The 24,718-nt window shown below is 33.0% G+C and overlaps 1 non-coding gene across 1 annotated transcript; it reads right to left on the bottom strand.

Annotated features, from left to right (window-relative positions):
* Positions 1–1,279: 1,279 nt before the first annotated feature.
* Positions 1,280–1,352, bottom strand: TRNAR-UCU (transfer RNA arginine (anticodon UCU)). The gene has a single exon. It is a non-coding gene; the product is annotated as a tRNA-Arg (tRNA).
* Between the last annotated feature and the right edge of the window lie 23,366 nt (positions 1,353–24,718).

Below are 24,718 nucleotides of genomic sequence, written 5' to 3'. Positions count from 1 at the left end.
CAAAAATCTTTCTTGCAGTATTTTCCAAAGCTACAATTGCCATTTGGATTGCCAACCTTCGAAAGAAGATGGCGTAATAAGAAGAAGAAGATGTGGAATTTTTGGGGTTGGAAATACTTTTACGTATCGTTAGGACTAGATGTACTGCGTGGTATGTTTGTCGGACTCGTATATTACAATACAATACCGACTAAAATACGTCCTCTTCTTTTGCCTCTGTTTCCCTCACGGTACGACCGTAAGGTATTACTTTACGAGGAGAGGATCTAGCTATTGCTCTTCCTTCATGTCGTTGAAGTCAATGCTTCTCTCCTTCTAACCGCCTCTATTTTCAGCTCGTCATCTTTTAATGCAGCAAAGAAGATCCTGGAGGACTTCCATCGCGAATGTGCTGATTGCATTCCAAGTTGCCTTCGAATTCGTCTCTGGTCGAATTTTCTCTTTGATAATTGCTTCTAGAGTATTCCGCAGCAAGTTGAAATGAGGACGCACGAAGAACACGTGTTCTGTATCTTCACTAACCCCGAGACAGGATGGGCATTCAGGAGAATCGTTATGTTCAAAGCGATAAAGATATGCTCGAAAGCAGCCATGTCCTGAGAGCATCTGCGTGAGATAATAGTTGATCTCGCTATGTTTGTGGTTCAGACAAACATTTACCTGTGGTCCACCTGTCCGTTGTTGCGGAATCCTGCTGTAACTGTCATCGTTCTCTTCTTCTAAGTTCATCTCGGCACAATGTAGATATAGTTGACTCTCTTTGCGGATAAAAGGTTTTCCTTTCTTCAACTAGTACTCCAAATCCTAGCATCCCGGCTATAACATATATTGTATCCTCAGATACTGTACGGAATGCGCTGGCAACTCTTAAAGCGCTCACACGATATACTGCTGCGACCTTCCTCTGTGATTCCCGGTTTCCGAGGGTGTCATCCCAAATTGATATTCCTCATGTTAATACTTACGTGACTAGTGAAGACAAGAATGTCCTCCTGCTTGGTTTTGGGCCACCTATATTCAGAGTGCGTGTGTGTGTACGTGTGTGTGTGCGTGTGAGTGTGTGTATGTGTATTGTGTATAATGAAACAGAAATCTATTTATCACTGCTGTGTGATAATTTTATTCAAGGGGCGCTGATTCGAGAATACAAAAAAAATCAATAAATAGTATAATAATGTAAATTGCATTACAATTAATTGTGGTTTAGTCCCATATAAAATAATATGTTAGTTAATTATGAGTTACTTCAAAAATACACAAAAAAAGTTTACCACGTCTGCATCCCTGGTGGGGATCGAACCCACGACCTTTGGATTAGAAGTCCAACGCGCTATCCGCTGCGCTACAGGGACGTATCAACTTCATTCGTATTTTACCTTAGTCAGAAAATAGTTATCTTAAATATCTGTTGGAAAACTGATTAAAATGTTTGTAAAACATACATAGTTTCAACAAAAATATTTATTTACTTTTTCTTGACGCGATTATTTAGAAGTAGGTGTTAAAATATGCAAGAACCAACAATCTACGTGGCGTTTCCGTAACTTTTGTGAAATTGAAAAAAAAATGGGATTTAGGTAAATATCGTCCCTAATGTTTTTCTAACTTTGCTGTCAAAATAATCTTTCTAGTCCTGTATTCGGCAAAACTTTACTCTTCACATACTCTTCTCTTATATACAGAGAATGCGAAAGAAATTTGAGTAACAATCAATTTGGATTTCGTAAGTGGCTTGGTACGAGGGAGGCATTATTTGGCCTCCAGATATTACTACAAAAATACCGAGATCAACGAGAAGACGTGTTTCTCTGTTTTATCAACTACGAAAAAGCGTTTGATCTAGTAAAACACACGGAACTCATAGAAACCCTAACACAACATGGTATAGTCCATAGCACGGTGGCCCTTATTGAAAACCTATATTGGTATCAAATGGCGTCGATTAAAATAGACAATCGTATGGCAGCAGAAATGTCAATAAAAAGAGGAGTTCGTCAGGGCTGTGTAATTTCTCCACTATTGTTTAATATATATTCCGAAAAGATCTTTCAAAATGCCCTCGAAAATATTGAAGAAGGAATAAAAATCAACGGAGAATATGTAAACAACTTAAGACACGCAGACGACACCGTCATTATTGCGGACAGTGCTGAGGGTTTGCAACGACTTTTGAATGCCATAACCAGAGAGGAAGATAGCTTAGGGCTGAATATAAATACAAATAAAAGAAAAGTAATGGCTGTTACACGTGCACCAAATGCCGACATTAATATTCGTATCTACAACAAACAGATAGAACCCGTACAAAAATTCCAGTATCTTGGTTGCTGAATAACAAACGATCTTGACAACGAAGTTGAAATACGTGCTCGTATAGAGTATGCTAGTTCCGCTTTTCAAAGAATGAAAAAATTCCCAATAATCTTGTAAAAACATTTATTTATTCCATATTGCTATACGGGGTGGAAACATGGACTCTCGGAATCACAAGTATGAGACGTGTAGAAGCCTTTGAGATTAGGATTTTTCGAAGGATGCTGAAGATCTCTTGGACAGAACACGTGACCAACAACGAGGTGCTGAGAAGAATGGGGACAGAGAGAACTCCTAAATATTGTAAAAACCAGAAAAACGAGTTATCTAGGACATATTTAAAGAGGAGAAAAATACAACTTCCTACGACTTATAATGGAAGGGAAAGTGGAAGGAAGAAGAGGTCCAGGAAGAAGAAAATGCTCCTGGTTGAAGAATGTAAGAGACTGGACAGGCATGGACACACATTCGATACTAAGAACAGCTCAAGATAGAGGGCAATTTGCTGTAGTTCTAGCCAACCTTCAGTAATGAAGAGGGCACCTTAAGAAGAAGAATTGTTGGGAACGGATAGTGTCGGTTATTTAACGATTATATAGAGAGGTGTCTTTGGGCATAGAGGTATGATCTGGGCATCAAAGCACAGACAAAAATTAGGCTTATAAAATTAATTAACCAATTAGATAAAGAATCAAAGAGAATGGAGCTAGGTATATATGAACCAATACAATACAAAGTGACGATATGGAAAATAGATAAATATAAAATATCCAATTCCATACTTAATTTTTGTCCTAATTCGATCATTTCCTATTTACTCTACCACCCACCAAGTTTTTCCCGCAACTCTCATGACACAATTAAATATTTTAAAATACTCGTGACAAGTATTTAAATAATCACCGAAAATAACTTTTTACAATCCTGGCGAATACCGGAAAACACGGAAGTTTATGAATACCTAAATAATGAAGGTCAGTATGTAATTGGTTTTTTTTTCGAGATCATAAAATTAAAGTAGTGATCTTTGTAGTTGTTGAATAAAGGTAGTACCTATGCAAAAAAACATTTAAATACTTAATAATAATAATAATAATAATAGACCATTTATTGACTTAAAAATAAATTAATACAATCAATTTTTAAAGCATAGATTTTCTATTGGGGCCATTCAGTTTAAGGTTAAAAAAGGATGAATATCACATAATGTTAAATCATCACAAAATTTCCATCGCTCACATACATACAAAAATATTCTTCTTCTTCTTTTTCTTTATAACCAATTCTGCTTGTTCATTACTACCAATTATACCATTATATTCTCCAATATACCAATATGCCAATATGCCATAATACCAATTATTATATGTTCATTACTACCATTTATAACCAATTCTGCTTGTTCAGGATTACTACCTCTTACTTAAAAACTTTAAAACATGTAGCCACAGAAACGGAGCATTCCCTCCCCTTCACCAGTGAAGACATATCAGAGGCTCTTAAAGACGTTAAGCCAGCAAAAGCACAAGGATTTGATAATATTCACCCTGAATTCCTAATAAATTGTGGCAACTATACAAAAGTTTGGCTGGCTCAATTTTTCACAGACATCATGGAAACTGGAAATATTCCACAAGAACTAAAGCGCTCTAAGATAATAGCCATACTAAACCAAGGCAAACCCGCCGACAACCTAAAAAACTACAGACTAATTGCGCTTTTCTCTGTCATCTACAAACTATTAGAGAGGCTTATATATAACAGAATCAGTACAGAACTGTTCCAGGTGATCCCAGTCAAACAAGCGGGTTTTCGACCAGAACGAAGCTGCGCGGACCAGATAATGTCACTCACCACCTACATCGAAGCAGGTTTCCAAAGAAGACTTAAAACTTCAGCGGTATTTATTTACTTCTCGGCAGCTTATGATACAGTACGGATAGAGGGCTTTCTATACAAAATTCTCCGTGCAATCCCCTGTAAACCAATAACACACTATAGGTTTCTGGCTGTTTTTTATCTCCTTTATGGAATAGTAGAATTAGTTCACTTGTTCTCCATTCTTCCGGTATTTTATTGTGTTTTATAATTTTATTAATTAATGTTGTTAATTGTTCTGTCATTGCTGCTCCAGAATATTTCAGTAATTCGTTTGGTATCCCGTCTTTACCTGCTGCTTTGCTGTTCTTCAGGTTTTTAAGTCTTTTCCGAACTTCCTGTACATTAAGGTCTTCATTTGTGGTAATTTTTGGTGTTACCGGTTCTAGCGTCGTTTATTCTTCCTTTACATAGAGCTTTTTAGGTAATCAATCCAAGTATTCTTTTTTATGTGTTTTGGTTCTCCTTTCTGGTAGTTCCTTTCCCTCCATGCTTTGACCTCTTATGAAACGCCATATTTCTTTTTGCATACCGTAAAAATCATGTTCCATTTCTTTCGAAAAGTGTTCCCAATAACCATTTTTTATTATTCTTACAAGTGCATGTGTTTCGTTCCTAATTGTCTTGTAATTATGGTATGCCTCTTGTGTTTTGGTTGGCATGTATTTCAGGTAAGCTTTTTTCGTTTCTTTACATTTTTTCTTTACTTCTGTACAAAACCATGGAGTTCTTCGCCTTGGGAACGATTTGTTTTTATTTATATTTCTTTCACCAAGAACTTCCATTGCCTAAGCTAAGATATTCGAATTTTTGCCCAGCTTTCTTAGACTCCATCACTTTTTGTTTTCGGTTATTCTTTTTTGGAATAGGTATCTTGTGGAGTCATCCTGTAAGCTTTCGTCTTTTATCTTTGTAGTGTATTCTGGCGTTTTGTTATCACATATATGTGTTTTCATTCGAATTTTGCACAGTACCAATTTATGATCGCTTCCTATTTCTGCTGATGTTAGTGCTCTTACATCCATGATTTGAGAAGGGTGTAACTCTCTATTCAACAGAATATAGTCTATCACAGCTCTTATGTTTTCAAAAGTGTATTTGTATTGTTCTTTGTAAGGGAAAATGTATTATTAATAAGTATTTCGTTTATGCTGCAGAGGTCCGTCAGAAGGTCTCCGTTTTCATTTCTGATATTTTCATTATATCGCTGTTTTAATCCTGTAACGATATTAATACCAACACGGGCGTTAAAATCACCCATAATGATTATACATATATTCATCATTTGGGGTCTCGTTTATTACAGTCTAAAGGTGTTCGGAGAAGTTTTCCCTTATGCTCTGTTGTTCTCTGGTGCATATATTGTTATCACATTCAGAGGTTTGACATCCCGTTTATTTCAGAGGTATATTTACATTCTTGTACTTGGTGTAAAAATTTTCTATGTACCAACAGGGCGACTCCTTCTTTGGCTCTGGTTTCTTGCGCAACACCACTGTAAATCATTAGGGTGGAAACCACTTATGGAATAAAATTATTTCTGTCCTTGTTTTGAAAAATTATAATAAACGCTGGAACCCGTCGACTTTTATACATAAATATGTGCTTCTTAAACATAAATTTAAATGTACAGGGTGACATGTAATGGGTAAATGGAACACCCTGTATAGTTTTCTACTTTTAAACGCTCCTTAACAACATGATCCCAACGAACTATATCATGTAGGGTCTCTTATGAATAATACAGGATGAAATTTTGAAATTACTCAGTGTGGAAATCTGGAATAAAATTGTTTGTGTCCTTATTTTAGAAAGTAATAGAAAACGCTAGGACACGTGAACTTTTAAATTCAAGTGTGCGTTTTTAAATATAAATTTAAATGTACATGGTGATTCATTTAAGTCTAGCATAGTCTATCATCTTTATTTTTAATGGAACACCCTGTATATTGATATGTTATATAGTCTTTTCTATCCGTGTTTTCTTCTTGTTTCCTGAACGTTCTCCAACAAATTTTTCTTACTCTTTTAATTTTTCTGAATATCTTCCTCTTTTTTTGGTGTCCACTTTTTTTGTCATCTACTTTATTGGATTTTACTGTTTTAGTTGTTTTATTGTAATCTCTTATAATCATCTTTCCTCTATCAATAACTGTTTGATTTTCCACCCTTGAAAGTTTTCTATCCCTAGTCTGATTTTTTCTACCAAAATATTGTGATTTATCCTTTTTTATTGGTTTCACTGAAATTCTGTATCTTTTGTTTATAGATATGTATTGGATGCTGACCACTCATTCAGGTGTATCTGCAGGTGATATACAGGTGCACAGGCGCCTCTTTGAGAGTTTCAAAAGTGTGTTTATGATTCCTACTTGCTTCCCTAAACAGAAAGAGATCAAGATATCTCGTGTACATAACGATACGTTCAGAGTGGAGCGAAGAAAGAATGAGGGCCAAGAGCAAAGAGCAAAGCGGTGCAACCAAACCCGTTTGATTTCTCCGCTCGCACGCGCTGGTCCTATTTCGAAAAAAGAATCTCGATATCCTTAATAGCGGAAGCGTTGAAAGAACTGAAAGACTCTCGCGTGGCTGGGCCCCACTCTGGCTTGGTACTTCTTTGCTTCTTTGCTCTTTGATCTCTTTGCTCGTTGCTCGGAAAAATATCGCTGCTCTTGCTCTGCTCCCCGCTTCCACTCTGAACGTACACAAGTCAGGGTTGATTAATGTTGAAAATGTTTAATTCTTTTGATTCCAACCTGGTTTTATTCTGTTATAAGGATTGGTTAATTATGTATTATATAATATTTTATAACAAAGAGACATTTTTTAAAATTTATTTCTGAATTTTCTCGAAAAAGCCACTTTGCACAGACTTAAGTCCCTTATAACTTATTCTCAGTGTAAAATAGCAGCGTAAAAAAGTTTCAACAAAATTAACCTTATTATAATAGCACCAATAAGATCGTATTACATTCTTATCGATCATTATAATTTATATATTTTATGTTGAACAATTCCCCCAGTAAATTAAAAAATATTTTTATATGTTTACTCTGTCCAACCTTGGCCTGTCGTCATAATTTTTGTGCGTATTTCTAATCAACTGGAGTATTTTTCGTGGGTGTGACATTACGTCATTGTGTTCATCGACAGCGAGGTCTTTTGTTAAATCTATTAATCTATAGAGTGATTGTAAAAACGTGGATTTCGGTAGTTTTCACAATTTTTTACAATTTTATTGTAAATACCGTTTTATAGGAAAGTTGAAATTTATGTAGTTCGTAATAAGTAGCACAAAAATTGGTATTAATAAGTATCAAGGAGTAACAAAACATTAAGAATCCCGGAAAACATTAAAAGGAAACACAAAACTCACCAGAAAAAAATATATTATATTTTTTCTTAACCTCTTACGCCTTCCAGTCAGTGTTAGCAAGGATACTATAATAATAGTAGACATACTATAATTACACTCCTTTTACTATGTATGTTTATGTAGAACGTATTGATATCGCTGGTTTAATAATTATAGTGTATTTTTTGTATGAGGGAGTAATAAAACAATAAATTATGTATGCAAATCCCTAAACTGTTGATACGGGTGACTCAATGAAAAACAGATATTTGTCAACAAGTTTACAGAAGTATATAGGAAAACAATTTTAAATTGAGTATGACCACCAGGTATAAAGGTTGGAGCAGAATAGAATACAATAGTTGTGAGGGTTACTAATCCCTAAATAAGGTTGCCAGTGTCGGAGTGATGGAGGTTAACAGGTACTAATGAATTTGCAAGAAATGTAAGATGTTTATTTTATTGGTTATATATAACCAATAGAAGTTTAATAAGTACCTACCTATTTGCAAAATAAAGTTTAATTCTTTAGATAAAATAAAACGTTTTATTTTATCTATTTGCAAAATAAAGTTTAATTCTTTGCCTATTTGCAAAATAAAGTTTAATTCTTTAGATAAAATAAAACGTTTTATTTTATCTGAAATGAGTGCATTCCACGAAGTAAGGATTTCAACAATCAAACATTTAATTCTTTAATTCCAGGAATCTACGACAGTAATTGACTAGATAATTACCTTCTAAACTTATTCCACAGAAAATGTGATAGTGGGTTTTTCCATTTTGTATATAGGAAGGTCCAAGTGGCGTATTCAAAATTCTTAACAGTTCACTAAAAGTAGGTACTTCAGTTGCAAGGTGCAGTTTATTGTGTATACTAGTGTTATGGAAAATTTGGAAGTGCCGTGTAAACGCCAAAAAATTGGTCCTCTAACAGTTAATGAAAAAACATTAATATTTAATTGTTTTAAATCATTTACAGACAAACGTTTATGTGAAAGTGTTGATGAGACCGTTGAGTTAGTTAGCAGTACACTTGGTGTTGGGAAATCTACGATTTACAGAGTTATTAAAGAAGAGAAATGTGGTAGTTTTCAAATGCCACGTAATGCTCCAGGGAAACCAAAATTTCAAATAGAATATCATTTTAAAGAAGGACTTCGACGGAAAGTGCATGAATTCTTCTTTAGACAAGAATTTCCAACATTGGATAAAGTTCTTGTCTCAGTTCGAGATGATAAGGATTACCCAGAAATGAGTCGAAGTACGTTATGGAAACTTTTAAAAGAAATAGGCTTCCGCTGGAAAAAGAATCCCAGAAAGTCTATTTACATTAATATTTAATTGTTTTAAATCATTTACAGACAAACGTTTATGTGAAAGTGTTGATGAGACCGTTGAGTTAGTTAGCAGTACACTTGGTGTTGGGAAATCTACGATTTACAGAGTTATTAAAGAAGAGAAATGTGGTAGTTTTCAAATGCCACGTAATGCTCCAGGGAAACCAAAATTTCAAATAGAATATCATTTTAAAGAAGGACTTCGACGGAAAGTGCATGAATTCTTCTTTAGACAAGAATTTCCAACATTGGATAAAGTTCTTGTCTCAGTTCGAGATGATAAGGATTACCCAGAAATGAGTCGAAGTACGTTATGGAAACTTTTAAAAGAAATAGGCTTCCGCTGGAAAAAGAATCCCAGAAAGTCTATTTTATTAGAAAGAAGCGATATTGTCATATGGAGAAGACATTTTCTAAGAACCATAAAGGAAATGAGAAACCAAAAAAGAAAAATATTTTATCTTGATGAAACATGGATCAACGAGGGTCATACACCAAATAAATTTTGGCAGGATGAAACTGTTACAAGTCAAAGGCACGCTTTTGTAAATAACTTATCTACTGGTTTAAACCCACCATCAGGAAAGGGACGCAGGCTGATAATAGTACACATTGGCAGTTCAGACGGTTTTGTTGAAGGTGGTTTATTAACTTTTGAATCAACTCGTACCGGTGACTACCATGAAGACATGAACGCTGATGTCTTTCAAGAATGGTTCGAACAAATGATAGATCTTCTTCCTAAGAACTGTGTAATAGTAATGGATAATGCAAGTTATCACTCCAGACTTATAGAAGGACTGCCCACAACCAAGTGGTTAAAAAAAGACTTGCAGAATTGGCTGAGTTCAAAAAATATTACGTACCATCCCGGATCTATAAAAAAGGAACTTTATTCGTTGTGTGCCCTTCATAAAGAAAAATTTAAAATATACGAAATTGATGAAATTGCCAAAAATCGTGGAATGACAGTACTTAGATCCCCACCATATCATTGTGAATTAAACCCGATTGAACTGGTATGGGCACAGATAAAGAGTGAAGTTTCAAGAAAAAATACCACTTTTAAAATTCATGATGTTAAACAGTTGTTTTTGGAGGCCGTAAATAATGTAAAACCTGAAAACTGGGAAAAGGCAGTAAATCACACTATTAAAGAAGAGGAAAAAATGTGGAAGCTGGACAATATTACTGATAAAATGATCGAGCCAGTTATTATAAATCTTGGTTCTGAAAGTTCATCTTCTGAATCTGATTTGGATTTGTAACAAGTAGCTGTAAGTTTTATATTAATATTTTTATTCATCTATTTAACATACCTTAGACGGTTTTAAAAACTTTTTTTCTCTTTTGTAATTTTTAAAAATTAAAAAAAATGTGAATTTTTTAAAACCCTTTTTAATGTAGGCCAGTCAGTTCTAATATAGTGTGTGATAAAAGAGGTCACTTTTGTTTACATACACATAACACTTTATAACACTGAAATAATTCATTTATTTTTTACAATAATTATTCAAAGTAATTTTTCAATTAATCTTGAGCACGCCCATGGAGTGGTCGGAGCTACCAGTTAAAATTATGCTAATTACTCTCTCGTTCATAAAAATAAACTATAGAATAGTAGAGAAAAAATTCAATGTGTGATTATGGATAAAATTGGCCATTGATTGAAAATAAGAAAATACCTGGTGCAATCATTAAATGTTTATCTGTACAAAGAAATCACTTACCATTTGTTAAAATGTGTTTTTGGTCAGGATAGATCATTGGGGTGGGCATCCCAATGTCCCGTCTTAATTTTTCCGTCCTACGATATGGACAAAACTTTCTGACACATTTTCTTGTGGCCCAGGAATTGGTAGCTATTAGTGGAAAAAAGCTATTAAATTGCATATACATCGCCCTTTTGAAATGTGATCATTTGAATTAATGGTTCAAAGGAATTTGATATTTTAAAGCGTTTTCAGTGCTTTCAGCGCTTCAGTTTCCCAAACAATGTTTGCCACTATAATGCCTTTACAATAATCCTTAAATCTACTATAATTTTCATAAACTATATTTTTACGATTTACGATGGAATTAATTCCTATGCCGCCAATGATCAAATTCAAAATTTCATAGAATTCTTGATGGGCACTTGATTTCAGTTACATTTCATCACTTACGATGCATGATTTCGGATGACTAATTTCATTTAATATTTGTCAGACTATATATACTTGACATACCTACTGTGTTTATATTACTTGTGTGCCGATAAAAACTCATAGTATATTTTATTTGAATGTAAAAGATCGCAACAACTCTCAAAGTTATTCAGGTAACGCACAGGTGTAAAATTAGATAACTCACAATTTTTGGTAATTTGCCACGTGAAAAATCAATGACTTATCACTTTTATTACAAATTTCGGGAGATTTATTGTATGATTTAAGAATAAATCTGTATTTAGCTTGAAGAAAGATATGATAATATACGACGATCTATTATTTCTAATAGAAATACACTAAGATGATTGGCACTTGGAAAAACATCGACTTATATCGTGAGAGAAAGCATGTCTCGCCCCTAAGAGAACCACACCAAAAATGACTTTCCTTCCTTCAGAAGATTCACAGATACCCTAAAAAATACCAGGGACTATGCCCTTCTTCTTCTTATAGTTCCTTCTCCTATCGGAGGTTGGCTATCATCACAGCTATCCGTACCTTATTGTCGGCTGCTCTGAAAAGACCTACTGAGCTTCAATTATACCACTCTCTTAGGTTTCGTAGCCAGGAAATTCTTCGTCTTCCTATGGATCTTTTACCCTTGATTTTACCTTGCATATGAGCCTTACTATCTCATATTTCGCACCTCTGGTAATGTGGCCTAAATATTCCAGCTTTCTTTAGCTTTTATCTTTCTCGAGCCTTCTCTCTTTTTTATTCCAGCCTTTAGTAATGCATTCTGAATATTGCTCCACTTTTCATTGATGTTAAGATTTCTTCTCCTACTTCTGTTAGATTTGAGTTGACTTGTTGGATCACTTTTTGATGTATTTCTCTTTTTCTTAATTTTGTTTAATCAAACGTTGGTTTATATATTAGGTATTACAATCTTTTTGAGTTTCACGTGCATTCTAGCTATCAGCGGGTTATGATCTGAGTTGACATCTGCTCCGGGGTATGGTTTTACGGGACTATGCCGAACTTTCTCTAATTTCTAAAATTAGTAGATTGTATGACTTTCTGGGCAACTTTCTTCTTATTGAGTTCTATTATTTAGCGCAAGGATTAGTGTGAATAATTTAGGCTCAGCAGTTAGAAAGTTTAGTGTGTCTTAACGTTTGCAAGTTTCGATAGATATTTAGATAGATTACTCTTTATAGAAATAAGTGCTTTGTTAGCCGAAAAGTCGTAGAGATTTCAAAGCGTCTTGCTTTCTCAAATTAGTTTAAAAATTGAAAATGCCTGGACTTAGTGGCGTATCAGTATGTTTGGAATTATATTTATAAAAATAATAAAAAGAAAGAATTAGAATTAAAAAAAATGTTACACTATATTATATTTAATTTGATACTTACACAGAAAATACGTATATAATCGTTTTCATCGTTCTTGGCGTGTGCGTGTAAAAACACTTGCAATAAGTTGTTTCATCTGTCTTTCCTTGTCTAAGCTCGATTCGTTTACCTCCTCCAGTGGCAAAGCAAAATGTAGCATGTCAAACGAAATAATAGTTATAAAAGAAAATTATAAATTATTTTTCATTAAATTTCTAATTACGGAATATACGTATAAACTGCAAAGAAGTATTTTTCTAGCTTGCAGTACAATAGGACAGGATATAATGAAAAGTACATTTTAAAAGGATATTGAAATATACCCAAAAAAGTGTTAATTATTTAACCCACTTTAATTAAAAAATGATACGGATTTTTTAAGTTTTAAGCACTGTAGCGAATTCTGAACTGTTACAACGTACTGACCTTGATTAATTAGCTAATCAGTCAGCGTCTTCACTGGAACTGTCTTCATCATTGGAATCTTCCGCCAAATCGATGATAATCCTACTTTCATTTTCATCATATGTGACCATTTTTGCCCAGTCGTCCTGAATTAATTTTTCAGTATGGTTAACACAACTCGCCCACACTGCAGGTGTTGCCTCAGCTAATGCATCGCCCCAAACTTTTTTCACTGTTTCATCTCCACGTCCATGTTCTCCAATATGACGATCATAGTATTGTTTAGAAATGCCCCAGACCAACTCAATCGGATTATATTGACAGTGATATGGAGGCAATCTCAAAACCTGATGCCCATATTCTTGGAGTAGCTCGTCTATAACGTACCTGGTATTTTGTGGTTTATTCTGGCGACAAAGACTCAATAGCCCTGTCTTGCCCGAATCGTCGTCAAAAATTATTTTTTTCGCTCGTAATCTTTTCTATTAAAGAGCTATGGTATGAGGCATTATCCATAATAATTAGAGATGGTTCCTCCAACATTGGTATCAGCTTTTCGGAGACCCACTTTTTAAAAGACTCTTTATCCATAGAATCATGATAGTCTGCACTCTTCGATTTCGTAAAAAACAGTAATCCAGCATCTTTAACAAATCCTTGCCTACTTCCGGCATGTAAAACAACAAAGCGTTTACCTGTATTTTCGTGTCCTTTTCTGATGCTTTTCACACAGTCATCTTGCCAAGTACGTTTATATGCCCCTTTTAGGAATATGCATGTTTCATCTAAAAAACGAACTGAAGTGGAATTTCTCATATAATACCTCAAAAAATACAGTCATTTGGAGACAATACATGGTTTCTCACATAGCACTCGTCTACTATTTTCTAGTTTGTATGAAAACCCACAATTTTTCATAAGACGCCACAAACTTGTATCAGAACCGTCATAGAGATGCTTGTTTCTTAATTGTGTATTTAAAACTTTAATTTTAACGTGCTCTCCTTTTGCTTTCATGCCATACAGTACATTTCTAATCTCTCCTTTTATAGTATCGCTGACATCATTAGTCTTTTTTTGTATATTACGTGACTCTCCTGGTGTAGTAAGAGCTGCCCCTGTCTTGTATTCACTCTTTATTCTTGTCACTGTGCGAAGACTGATTTTCAAAGTGTCCGCTACTCGTTCATGTACCGATGATAACGAAAGCAAAGGTCCGTTGTTTTCTTTTTCTTTTTTAAAATACTCCAATAAATGAACTACACATTGTCGCATTTCTCCTGTTATCGTTTTTCCCGGCATTTTTTTTATTAAATAGAGCAATTAGTTATTCACAACAAAAAATAATAAGTAAAACTGTTCGGAACAAATTCCAACAATGACTGACTAAAATCGACTAAAACAACATAAAATATCAATGGTAATTGCTACAATTATAAACCTATTAGCCAGCTCATTCAAGAACAATGCCACAAGTCATTATTGCAATGGGTATCGGAAGAGAGAGAGAGTTCGTTTATAATAAACTGGAATTTTTAAGGTGTCGAGAGTATTATTTTATGTAATGGAATTCCACACAGTAAGAGCTCAAACTATTAATTAATTAAAAACTGTTTACTTATAAAAACTATTTCATCAGCTACTTCAAACCTGCACAGATCAGGGTAACATGTTAAAAAAATACGTCACTGGCAGCTATCTGTATTCGTAAAGAGGCCGAACTTGTCACCGACACCGTATCGGCCAAACGCATCGGTGTTATTGCTACAATACTGGGAGACGTGAGTGGTCTCTTCATTCCCTTCTCATCGCACTTTACCATGACGAACGTGACTCGCACAATTGAATTACGCATCTGTGTATCAGAGAGAGACGAATATTAAAAATTCCGTAGTAGCTTATTTCAGGCACACGCCAAGAACGATGAAAACGAGTATAGTAAGATTTAACTAAAGATAATAAAATTATAGTTGATATAAGTTCTCGTGTTTAATTGATCAAAATATGAGTATACCACCAGATGATGAAAATACTCCAACGAAAAGAAAATTTGCCTCAATACTAAAACAGCACAAAAATTTCAGAAGTCTTGGTTAAATAAAGCTGACTGACAATGAACAATCCAACGCTGAAAAGTTTCAGAATTCACTCAAAGAAAAGGAATGTGATTGAATATGAATGTTCCCAACTTTCAGATGAGTATTAACAACATGTGAAAGTGGAAGAAAAGTATTAATTCGAAGGCCAGACAATACCTTTAGTAAGAAGAAGCAAAGGCTCTGGCTAATTGTTCTTTGCTACAGCTACCTAATTAAGTAACAAAAAATTAGAAGATGGTGTCAGGTCGCCAGAAACTGGGGCTTGGAGCTCCACAGAGGATTGTCCAGAGGAGCCAAAGATGATGAAGAACGGTACAAATCTTGAGACAATACAGAACAAGAGGTTTTTCAGAATAGAAATTTGTTAACAAAAAAGAAGAATACTGTTGCCAAAAGTAGATATTAAAATCCGTTCAGTTGCAACTACCACGTGTAACAAGTGGTAATAATATACACGAACAAATCCAGAACATTTGTTTACTTTCAATAGTTGTATTGTCTTTTTTTCAATTTTTTTTTTCATCATTTTGAAAATTCTGAAAAATATAAATACAAACAGAAGGTATTTTGAAAAGAGAACGATTAAAAGATGTTTAGTTTCACTCCATCTAAAATGACCCTTTTATATCGCATCTCTCTTTGCGCCATTCTTGAATTTCCATAGACTCACCTGGTATCGTCATTACTGCGAGATCTCGCCTTCCTCGGTTGGTTTTGTGTAAAAAGAGGCGTTTTTGAAAGATAAAATTAGAGAAGGTTGTTACGCTGAATCGTTTTTCAAGTGTATTAACAAATATTTGTGTAAGGTGACCCAGACATATTTTTTCATGGTTGGAGAAATTATGTAGCACATTTTTGTTTGTGTGTTTAGATAGATACGCTGTTTTATATTTCAAGGAGAAGAATAAAAATACGTTATTAATTTGTTTGTCAAACTGCACTGACCAACAGTTGAAGAGTCGATTACAATTACAACGAGGTTGTTTAAAAGTTATTGTTTTAGAAAAAACAATATAATTATGCTTGTTTTATATGACAAAAGCAACGCATTTGATTAATAACTTTATACATGGCATTTCACCTCAGCAGATGCCTTAATTTGAGTAAGGGATTTTCATTATTATGGCCTGAAAAGACTTTCGAGCACATGATGAAGAACATGATCTTGTTCGTGTTGTCAAGTAAGTGGATGGCTTCGACATTTAAGTAACTATTGAGCCTACCTTCGTGATTCCGAGAGTGTCTAAAGATAGTCTGTCCAACAGTATCAATCCCCAGGTGTTTGGTGATGTTACTATTTTTCATTTACCAAGGAGCAATCATTTCTAATAGGAGGATTCTGCATAATTGACCTTTTGAATCGTTTAGTTGCTTTCAAGTGGGAGTAATCAGCCGTTTTGTCAGATGTTAATGCACCAAGGTCCACATCTATGGATTCTTGTTGAATACGCTTGATTTCTAATTTCTATGGGGCAATATTCAAAATAGTTGTATCTGCATGGTTTCTAGACCTATGTCAGCCCGTTACAGTTTTCTTTTTTTGATATCATATATCTTAGTTCTTTTGAATGATTGAGTTATTTGAGCAATACTTGATGTATTATTCCAAGCTGCTTCTTGGATGTTATTGGTAATTTTTTCTATAGCTTTATTCAATTCTTTAGGGTTTTTTAATGAGACAGAGAGATCAGTCCCTTTTATTTGAAATAGGAAGCTAGTCCAATCTGTTTTTGAAGTGAAGCTCTAATACTGGCGTTCTATTACTTTGTTTACTCTATAGTAAAATGTAAAAATTATATGTATTATATGTAACATATGTAAAATAAATATGCAAAAGTTATATGCAAAAATGTAAAAATAGAAAAAAACTGCATGAAAGATAACTAACAAAATATATAGACATGAAATGAAAAGTTAAAAATTAAAAGAATTTCTGTCACTCAAAGATTTGATTCGTAACGATTATCAAAATTAATAAAAGTCATTTGTTTAAACTTTTATGACATTTTTCGTTTTAAAATAATTTCAATTTAATATAAACTAGCGGACCAACTCGACATCAAGTTTTGATGTAAGTTTTGTTGATATTTAAGAGGGGCGGAGTCTAACGATGCATCGTTTCCGTCGCCTGGTGTAAATGTTCCAAAAATCCTAAAAATAAACTGTATCGACGCCAATTTTTTTAAATTGAAAATCGATACAAACGGAAACAATATGATTGTTAGACTCCGCCTTTCTTAAATAAAAAACGGAAGTAAAACCGGAAGTAACTTTTTTTGCATATTTTAGATTGTAAAATGCCACGTTTAAGAAAAAGAAGTCGGTTTGAGAACTCTAACTAACTAAATTAATAATATATTTCTAACTAATAAATTAAAAACAAAGTAATGCTTACCTCATTATTTAATTCTTCAAGTATTAAACTCAAAACGTAGTCTAAATCTCTAAATATCAATCACAACACCTCACACACGCTGCACTTGTTGGAAACAGAATACTTTCTAACTAAACATAAAAATAAAAAAATACCAACTCATCAGATAGTGTAAAACAGACCCCATAAATTAAAATCGGAGACAGGAGGATCCCGAATTTTGAGTGGTCATTATCGTTATTCCTTAAGTGGAAACACTTGTTGGTGCATTCCAGCATTCGAGAATTGACGCGTTGTTGCATTGTGTATAATATTGAATGAGAAATGGATTTTAATATATTTATATATATTATTGAAATATTGAAATTCGAAGTTGGTTTTTTTGTTTGCAATTTGGTTAGTTTAGTTTAGGTTAGGTTAGGTTAGGCTGGGATATCTTACCGGAAGTAAATACTTCCGGTTTCATAATTCTGAATTCAATCAGTCAGTATAAGAAAAAAGTAGACGCGGGCATATTTTAAAAATACATTGAAAATTAGGACTTTAAATTTTGAAGAATGAAACCTGTAAAATTCCTATACTTTACTGTAGGAAAAATTCATTTTATGGCCGCCATTTTTAAACCGGTTCGAATTTTTTAAATTTTAAACCTTAGGGGGAATCTACTCAACAATCTGTTTAATTATTCGAAAAAATTATTCTCCTATCTATCACCGTTTAGGAGGAGTATTGCGCACAAAAAAAGGGCTGAGCCTTTTAGTATATAAGATTCAATTATTATTTTTAAACGTATTATTTAGTTTATACCTATAATAATTAAATTTACGATCAAATGATATTAACTCGTATTTTATTATTAATATTTGGTCTGAATTTGACAGGTTTGTCCTAAGTAAACAACGTAAGCTTTGTTAATAACAGGTGGCGTTAGGAGCAAACATAATATTTTATTGAATTTTTTTAAAATATAAAAAATAAATAAATAATAAAATTACTTTATTTCATAAACTTCGCTGGAAAGCTCACGTGAAGAAGAAAAAAGAAGAACTAGGCATCCGCTACAAGAAAATGTATTGGTTGATGGGAAGACATTCCTCTCTATCCATAAATAATAAACTCCTAATCTATAAACAAATACTGAGACCAGTATGGACCTATGGCTGCCAACTCTGGGGCTGTGCCAAGCCTAGTAACATCAAAGTAATCCAGATATTCCAGAATAAAGTGCTGAGGAACATCGTAGATGCGCCTTGGTACGTTAGGAACAACGACCTTCACCGGAACGCGAGATTACGGATCCTAGTGCAACTGTGAATATACTTATTTTGATGAGTTGGTATTGGTTGAGAAAGTAGCGGGATATTTAAAAAATTATTATAAGTTCTTGTAAACGCATTAACGACTACTTACAGAGATGTTTTTTGTTCTTTTTGAGTAGTTTAAACACTAATGTAATATGTTATCATTTTATAAACATTAATAATAATTTTTGTAACTGCATATTGAAAAATAGAAATAAAAAATTTACTTTTAAATAACATTACGTTAATAATAAGATAATAATTAAGAATCCTACAAAATATTGTATATATGTTCAAATAAAATCGATTATCCCCATCTATTACACTTTTTATTGTATTATTTATAGGAAAACTGTATACCTAAATCTGGAAAAAAAACAAATCTCGTTGAAATCTTCTAAACAAATCTGTCGAGGTTATAATCAATTCTTATATTTAATTAATAGTTACTTTAATGTATTGCCACAGTACTTATGTAACCAGTTCTTATTTAACATATATTTTTAAAAATCTCTTAGCGAAATAGCTATGAGTTCCTATAAAATATAGCATCTCAAATAGTAGAATCTTTTACTTACACTAAATGCTATTGTACTATTATTTTTTGTATTAAGGTACACTTTCTATATTACAAATAAATAAGTGTATTAATATTGTTCGGAAGCTATTTGTTTGTGGCATTTATATAATTTATTATTTTAATGGGAAATAAAGCCACAATTTAACTACAAAAATGAATTTATTGACGTATTATTAAATAATATCATTAATATTGTCATTTTGAAAACGACGTCCGATGTGGACGTTAAAAAGTCAATAAATTCATTTTTTTAGTTAAATTGTGGCTTTATTTCCCATTAAAATAATAAAATAAGTGTATTCCTGTTATTCTCTGGAAAATAAGGGTTGCTATTTTTATTCTAAATATAAACAATAAAACATATCAATTAATATCTGTTTATTTATTTATCAATATATAATATATAAACAATTTAATGATTTTTACCTAAACTTATATTGTGATCTACACAAAATGTTAACGAATGTGGGGCAGCTTTCTTCTGAGGGACTGGAATGTCACTAGCAGTTAAACGCCTTTTTCTGTTGTATGTATGGTCATTTTGGTTTTTGGGAGGTCTTCCAGTAAATGCTACATTTCTACCACCAAGATGTACCTTTCTTCTAGACATTGCAGTAGGTTGCACACCTATTGTTTTACCACCCTGTAAATTTTTGCCTTTCCTTATAAGTGGTTGTCCTGCACCTGTATATTTTCCAAAAGTATGCAGAGCTGATACCAATGATGATTCTGTCCGTAGCTCAGATGCTAATTCATTGAACTTTTTTATTGCTGAATAATAAACGTCTGGATTGCCCAACAACTTTGAATTAAAATTCTGAAAAGTTTGCAACAATTGTTTACTTTCAGTCTCAATGTCTTGCTCTGTAAAATTTTTATTTACTAAACATTCATTACCACTGTTATCACTCAACTGAGTACTAACAGTTTCTGTACTTTGAACTGTATTAGTTTCTTTGCTGTTACTCTGCATAGTTTTTTGTGGGACATTGTCTTCTTTTTTTAAGCTTTCATACCAGCTACTGGGAACTTCCGTGTCTATAACAATCTTGTGTAATACAGATTTCATATGTGCATCAGCAGTAGGAATAAACTGTTGAGAAGTTAAATTAAAAGTCTTTACTACTCCATATTGATGTTTACACGGAGCACCAGTACATCCAATATTACAAGTACATAACTCTACTTCAGTATTTACAAAATATTCATTTTCATCTCCTGATACTACCTTGTAAAAATTATCTGTTATTACTGTGTATGCAAAATTTTTAATTTTCTCAATTTTAATTAAATACTTTTTGGCAAGGCTCTCACACCTATTGTTAATTAAATCAGTAAGCTTCCTTGTATAATAACTATGCAGATGGTCAGTTAAGAAAGAAAACATTTGTACAATACTAAATGCCTTGGTTCTATGCAAAATCTTGTCTTTCAAAATTCTGAAGCCAGCTTCTGCATAGTTATTAGTGTCATTTCCCCTTGTTAAAATCTCAGATCTGTAACATAGAGCCCATTCTTTCGATCTGTTTTTGAGATTTTTAAAATATTTGACAACATTTTCATATTTTTTTAAAATACACCAGTCTAATAAATACGCAAAATTTTTCATAAATTGTTCTTCTGCACAATTCACTAAACCTTGAAATAATCTGTATAAATATACACGATCATGTTTATCAACACCATGCTTGGAATCCCACAAATATCGCATTGTAGCTTGCAAAATATGAAATTTACAGAGCAACAGAGTTGAAAATGGAAATGCAGTTTTAAGGGCTTCACATTCTGCTGTAGAATCATCAGTAATAATTACCTTTGGAAATGAGTTTTTATAAAATGAGTTTTCATCTAAAAGGGTTTTATAAAGTGCTAGACCTTTTAAAATCGTTTTTTGTGATTCACTGTATGTCATAATTAAACCTACTGGAAGTGCTCCAGCAACTGAGGGACATAACATTAAAAAAATCCTACTATTATGCCTATCCATATTTCCTGATGAATCAATAAACATTATTTCGCCAGAAGATTTTATATATTTGTGAACTTTTTTCATCATTGGAGAACAAACAGCAACCACTAAGTCATCCCCATCATTTGAAAAGGCAGCACAATTGCTACCACAGTGTTTATTGTACATAATAATCTTCTCAGATAATGAAGATATCATTTTAGGGCCACTAGGATCTCCATACTCCTTTTTAAATATATTATAATATAATTCGTAACACCATCGACGTGAGGGACACTTTGAACCATCTGCTACTACTCTATAATAGTTTTGTGGATCTAAATCGTGTAACTCCATTTTATAGATTTCTAGGGCAGAAGAAGGTGAATGACCTTTTCCAAAAAGATCTTTAAATGCATTCTCTACTTCTTCACTTGGTCTCTTGTGGCGCAACACATCAGCACAATAAATACTATGGTTATGTGTGTATCTAATAAAAATTTCGCATGGAAATTCCTTTAAATGAACATCATTGCTCCTGAAACAAACAAAAAATTTCATTGTGATGAATGTATAAACTAAATTCGCTAATCCGAGACAAAAATTTCTAGTGATTTTAGTAATTTTTTTTTGGAAAAAAAATAGAAGAAGAGGATTATTAATATTATTGGCACGAGCACGTATGTTTGGTTGTGTAGTAATTTCCAGTCATGTCTAGGAACCTAATTTCACAAAAAAAAAATTACTAAAATCACTTGACATTTTTGTCTCAGATTAGCGAATTATTATACCTATCATTTTAATACTACTTGTCAAATACTAAGAGAATCAGCAAAAAATAAAGTAATGTAAGGTTAACTTTTAAAAAGTTAACCACCAGTCTTGCATTTCATGGTCATGTATGTACTGCAATATAAAGACACACATAATAGGTGTGTAATTAATTTTGTAGGAAAACAACAATAGGTTTGTTCCAACTCGTCACATTACTGTTCTTGAATGGTTAAAAGTATGAGCAATAACACATTTTTGTTACTGCTCATACTCATAAACGTTCAAGATAGGTATTTGTAATGGGTTGGAACAAACCTTATAGTAAACCCTACATTAACCTTAATCTTGTTTATGGAATGCAAAAAACTAGGGTATGGAACAGATAACGTAAGTACTCACACATATACACTGCATAAGTACTTATACCTACTTACCTTTTCATTTTTGGATTCCTGACATTTATAGTCAATTTAGCTGGACAATTCACATGTTTATAGTGAGGTGTTCTGACTTTTTTAGGTGGTCTAGTATTATGCAAACAATGATACACACACTAAAAACAATAAGAAAACAGCATGAAAAGATTTGTAGTGAAAAAACAAATATAAGTAACTTACTTTGAAAATGGTTCTTGGCGTATTTTCCTTAAAAGTACTGTCTACATTATAACACTGGTATAACTCCTTTCTTCAAAAGATTTTTTCCAATTCACAGCAATTATTTTATCACAACAGTTTGTTCTTAGTTTAACTGTGAATGTTATATTTTCAAGCCTAGCATCAACATCATATTCAATAACTCTGGTAGGGACTTGGGGAAGTAATCTTATAACTAAAATAAAATAGATCAGTTTAATAAGATCAAAATTAGTTCTAATAAAACACATTCATACCTCAGCCTTATATGCTTCTGGCACATTAATTTCAAACTTAATAAGATCTACCATTTTTCAATTGCTAAATTTTAAAACACAAGTTATTTAGCATTAATGAGATTATGGGATTTTTTATTTTGAATAATAACTCAAAAACAAATATTTATATTTATTAACTGTCACTGTCAACCGCAACCCTTAACGCGCCGACGCAAACTTTTAGATTTTAGCCAATCACTAACCGTCAAAATAAGTCCATTCACAGTTGCACTAGGATCCGTAATCTCGCCACCGGGACCTCAAGATGGAAGACGTCAATCAGATAATCAAGAAATTTGCAGGGAGCCATGAACAACGACTCCATCATCATGTAAACGTCGAGACTATCCAGCTACTCGACGATACGAACCTAGAGAGAAGACTTAAACAATCAAGAGAAGAGAGAAGAACAAAGCCCTTTAAACTGGTATAATGAGTGAGTGAAAAGTAGAGTAAAGTGTTGTGCGAGTATGCATGCTAAATTTATTGCTAGTTATTAGAAATAATAGGAAAGATACTAGTGAGTAGACACCTAATTTTAAGATTTAAGTTAGAAACAAATTGATAATTGGTCTTACTGACCAGATTTTAATGTAAGTACACTTCTGTGTCTTTAGTAAAAAAAAAACTTTATTTTATTTTAAATATATTATTTAAATTTTAAAAATGAAGACAGTATGAAGCATCACGCTAATCTACAGTACCGCTTACTCTTCCACTTTGTTAAATTTTATGAATGGTGGTAGGTTTTTCCTTCTGAATTTTAGATATGTAAGTCTTGCACTGATTTCGCAGTAATATGGAATGTGACAGAACCGACAAACAACCTCTTCTGCCCAAACCCACATATGACTCAAAAGGTACAGTGTACTGTCAGTATTTCCATTATTATCATAAGCATCTTTCGGTTACGGCACAATAGTTCTCCCCCACCATCTACCCCCCCCCCCCGAAAAACGTAACCACCCCACCCCCATAAAACATAAAAAAGCATATAATTTTTTTTATAATTTTTATAATTTTTTTTGGGATTTTTTTTCCATTCCAGATTTTTCCGTAAGATGTGCTCTTCAATAACCCTAAAAACTGGTTTTTATGTGTTTTGGGGGATTTTCCATTTTAGACATCAAAATAAAGTTATATATAACTGAGTCCCTTAGGTCATTCAAAAATTGGCCGAAACACCTTCAAACCTGCAAAAAACTATTTTTTAAATGGTTTTTCAGCGTTAATCATTTTTTTGAGATCGCCACAACCTAAACCAATGCGTCTCCAATTCATATTCAAAAAATGTATGAAGAAGAATATTTTGATTCCTCATCTATCATTTATGTAAAAAACAGGTTTTCAAGGGTTATTCAGGGGTTTTTACTGGATTTCCTTTTTTTTAAACTCTCTACATCGTCAAATAGCATGATTTCAAAAATTTTATAAAATAATATGAGACTATGTATTTCTCATTTTCAGAGAAGCTATTGCTAGAGATTTCTTGAAACATCCGGAGCATGCGAAAAGCTCGTTTTTTTGGTAAAAAGATGTTTTAGGGAATTTTATTGAATTTTTTTAAATTTTTTTGGTGGCCATTAAATGGCACGTTTCAAATTATGTTCTTGAAAAACATGAGATGATGTATTTTTTAGCAGTAGAGAAATATATGCATCATTTTATGCGAAAAACCCGCAAATGTTTTTGGATTTTCCCATCTTTTATCACCTTTAAACACTAAAAAACTTTTAAACACTTTAATCACATAAAACGTAAAAAATGGACAAATTCATTCAGGTTGTAATCTGAATGAATATCTTAAAACATATGATTAACCCTGCAAAAACTCACAAAAACTCTTGAAAACTATGGAAAAGCATTGTTTATTGGGGCTTTAAACGTGTTTCGT

Source organism: Diabrotica undecimpunctata, chromosome 3 (assembly GCF_040954645.1).
Source record: "Diabrotica undecimpunctata isolate CICGRU chromosome 3, icDiaUnde3, whole genome shotgun sequence".
In the NCBI taxonomy this organism is placed as follows: domain Eukaryota; kingdom Metazoa; phylum Arthropoda; class Insecta; order Coleoptera; family Chrysomelidae; genus Diabrotica; species Diabrotica undecimpunctata.
The sequence above is the reverse complement of the archived record's forward strand: the minus strand, read 5'-3'. Positions and strand labels throughout refer to the sequence as shown.